General features: G+C 39.5%; 1 protein-coding gene and 1 pseudogene across 1 annotated transcript in view; one reads left to right on the top strand and one right to left on the bottom strand.

Annotated features, from left to right (window-relative positions):
* Positions 1-4,068, bottom strand: part of MAPK10 (mitogen-activated protein kinase 10) — a 263,100-nt gene that overhangs the window by 106,641 nt on the left and 152,391 nt on the right. The window lies entirely within an intron of this gene.
* On the top strand, positions 1,337-2,086 carry LOC105289611 (annotated as a pseudogene).

Genomic DNA, 4,068 nt, shown 5'->3' with positions numbered 1-4,068 from the left:
AAATTTATTCTGTAAGCATGTGAAGGATAGATTAGGGAAGGAAGAGTTAAGGGGAGGGGGACATTGGTTAATTGCCCTTGATGACAGTCTAAATGAGGTATAATGAGGACCTGGAAAAGGTCAGTGAGAATGGAAAGAAGGGATATTTCAGAAATAGAAATAATTGAACTTGACCTTGAATTGAAAGAAGAAGAATTTACCTAATTTCTAAGTTAGGTCATTGAGGGAATAACGATTCCATAGTAAGAAATACATAGTGAAGAGAAAGTTTGCATAGATCATAAAATTATATTGGGCATATTCAATTTGAGATGTCTATGGAGTCATCTGAAGGATATAATGTACATAAATTAGTATACGGACCAAGAGCTTAGAAGAAAGGTACAAGCTTCCAGTTATAAAATATGTAAGTCATGAAGATGTAATATACAACATGATGAATATAGTTTACAATGTTGTTTTGCATATTTTCAAGTTTCTAACAGAGCTGATCTTAAAAGTTCTCATCACAAGAAAAAAATGTTTTGTAACAATATATGGTGATGGATGGTAACTAGACTTATTGTGGTGATCATTTCACAATACACACAAATTTTGAATCATTATGATGTATACCTGAAACTAACATAATGTTATATATCAATTATACCTCAATAAAAATGTATATTTAAAGATTGTTGAAATACATTTATACATCAATAAAAAAATAAGGCGTAGCTAAAATGATATAGATGCGGGAGACATTAGGCACTGAACTGTGAAAGGAGATGAAAAGCCAAAGGAGGAAGATCATTTAAAAATACAAATTTCTGAAGGGTAGAGAAAGACGAACACTGAAAAAAGACAGATAATGCTTGGTCATAGAAATAGAAAGGAACCAGGAAATAGTTGGCTTTGACCCAGTCTAACATCACTGCCACTGACTTGCCAGCCAATAATATTCACTTGTCCTAGATTCATTCCATTGTTCCCAAATTTTTCCCACTTTGATCCAATTCCATACTGGCCCTTAGCATTGGCCTCCATCTCTCCTTTAGACTCTCCCTCTCATTAGGATTTAGAATTAGTATCTGTCCTTCTGGCTCCTTTTGCTCTGGCTTCTGATTCCAATCTTGCCTTCAGGAGCTTTGGATTGGATTCTTTTACTGTCTTTCTGCACAATAAACTATAAAAACAGTTCTCCATCTAGCCAGTCCCTTAGAAACTAGCTGTGATCCAGGCAAACTAACACTAACATGAAAACTAGCATGGGGGTTGGGGTGGAGGTGGCCTCAATGGGAGCCAAGTCCAGCCCCAGCCTAGAGCCCCACTGCATGCGCCCCCACCTATGCCCCCTATGACTTCATACCACTACCAGCCTCAACCCCCTGGAGGCGAGAAACGCAAGATCCAGGCACTGCAGCAGGCAAAGGAGAGGAAGGACTGGAGCGGGAACTGGACGGTGAGTGCGAGCGGCTTAAGAAAGCTGAAGGGGATGTGGCAGCTCTCAGTCACATCCAGCTCCCTGAGAGGGAGTTGGACAGGGCTCAAGAACAAGTGTCCATAGCCCTGCAGAAGCTGTAGGAAGCAGAAAAGGCTGCCGATGAGACTGGAGAGGAATATAGGAGAGAGAAAACTGGGCCATGAAAGACGAGAAGATGGAGATCTAGGAGATGCAGCTCAAAGAAAACAAGCACATTACAAAGGAGGCCGACCGCAAATACAAGGAGCAGCTTGTACATAAGTTAGTCATCCTGGAGAGTGAGCTGGAGAGGGCGGAGAAGCAAGCTGAGGTGTGTGATGTGGTGACCTATGAGAACTCAAGGATGTCACCAAAAATCAAGTTGCTTGAGGCTGCTTCTGAAAAGTATACTGAAAAGGATAAATATGAAGAATTTTATCCTTTAATATGAAGAAATATTAAACTTCTCTCTGACAAACTGAAACGGGATGAGACTCATGCTGAATTTGCACAGAGAAGAGTTGCAAAACTGGAAAAGACAATTAATTGATGACTTGGAAGAAAAACTTGCCTGGGCCAAAGAAGAGAACATGGGCTTACATCAAACACTGGATCAGACACTAAATGAACTTAACTGTATATAACCAAAACAGAAGTCCTGCTCCAGACCTCTGTGTTCTTCTCTTCCCTTGTAAGAAGTTTCTTTGTTACTGCATCTGAGGTTTCCTGGAAATGTCAAGCAAATTATGAATATTTGACCAAATATTTTCTGTCAGAGAAGATTTGAGCACCAATTAAATCTAATTTTTTCCTTTATCCTCCCCACCCCCCGCAAATGGCACCAGCTCTTTCAGCTCTATTTTTATCCCTAAATTGCATTTATTCCTAAGGTAAGCAGGGTATTTCCTATTGAACATAGTCTCTTAAGGCTGAGGGCGTTTGGTTCCTGGGAGATTAGACAACCCCACACTTTCAAAACGCAGACTCCAATATCTAGTGACTTGTCCATTTAAAAAGTTGAAATATAAAACCTCTGGGCCACTGTTGGACACACTACAGGAAGCCAAGAACCATCACATTAAAATGGGTGGGGCTTTTCCATCCAGAGCAAAAAGGAGTGTTGGGTGGGGGGCTATTGCGAGAAGTCATAAACCACAGATTAACCTAATCATCCTGACTCTTTTCCACACTTGACTATGCAGAACAAACATCCTCTGAGCAATCAGCATGAGAATGCCTGGAAAATAGTCATAATATTTACTCTGATATGAGTCTATCCACTCAGCAGGAATAAATATGGTAGAATTCGGAGTCCTATTCGGAGAAGCCATATCAAAAAGACTGCTAGATCAATAATTGAGCAAGAAGATTTTTCTATTAATAAATATTGGGCAGAAGGGCTCTCTCTGGCATCGGAAAGAAAGTAAGTGTTCTAACTTCACCTCCTCTGTACTTTAGGGAATGGTAAATTGAAGATTTACTTATCTAGGCCTTTTAATTCCTTCTTCAGGACCAACTTAATTAAAGACCAGGAAACTCCTGATTAAACTGGATATGGAATATTTCGTATAGAGGGCTGCATAGTTTAGCTTTGTTATTTTTTTTTCTCAGTTAACATTTCAGAGCGGAAACATTCCACACTCCCCTGCAATAGGGGAGGCCAACTCAACTTTACAACTCTAAACATCACCCTGCTTCTAACTTATCCAACTAAACATCACCCTGCTCACTAAACATCACCCAGCTTCTAACTTATCCAACTCCTCTGGCCCTCACCCTTATTTAATACCCATCACACAACCCAGGAGATACACCAGCAAATTATGCAATTGAATAAAACTCACACTTTTATTTAGATTCTTCCAACCATGTCATATGTAATAGTATCATCTTTCTACATTTTGATTAAATAAATTTTTACATAAACTATAAAAAAAAGAACATGCACTGACTATTCCCTAAAGCCAGGTACTGTATTAACTAGTTCATTTTAACAACAACTCTATATACACATATTTCTACTAGCTCCATCTTCAGGTGAAGTAATTGAGGTCACACTCAGATGAGAGTGAGCCAGGATCCCAGCCAGGCTGTCAGGCTCCAGACTGTGCATTTTTAACCACTATGTTATGATGCTCTTTATGTGCTGGCCAGTTCATCCATTTTGGAATCAAGGGCAAATTTTGAAAATTCCCAGCTTAAAAATCAAGGGAAGACAGACAGTCAAGAAGACTTCAATAAATACTTAACATTTCTAAACATTACAGAGACAAAATGGGAGCTGAAAAATGAACCAGTGGATTAACCATTTAGAGTCAATGGTAGCGTTCTCTGTAGCTTCCTATTCCATTGGGGCGGGGGGTGGGGGGCGGCGGTAATAGTAATTGAATTGCAACTGTCTGTGAAATGAGAATTTAAATAGTATGTGGAGGCGTTAAATTCACACTATTCTATCTAGAAGTTCGATGATAAAGTGAGTTAGAGAGGTAGTTTGAGGGACAGGCACATTCTAAATAACATTTTTTTTCGCATGAGAATTTTGTGGGAGGTCTTCTCTAAGCAGGGGAGAAGACACTACTGGAGAAGAGATAGTTTATGCAAAATAGAGAACAAATGATAGCCCCCCC

Source organism: Pteropus vampyrus, unplaced genomic scaffold (genome assembly GCF_000151845.1).
Source record: "Pteropus vampyrus isolate Shadow unplaced genomic scaffold, Pvam_2.0 Scaffold25, whole genome shotgun sequence".
Classification (NCBI taxonomy): Eukaryota; Metazoa; Chordata; class Mammalia; order Chiroptera; family Pteropodidae; genus Pteropus; species Pteropus vampyrus.
Note: the sequence above shows the minus strand (reverse complement) of the source record. Positions and strands in the feature narration are given on the sequence as shown.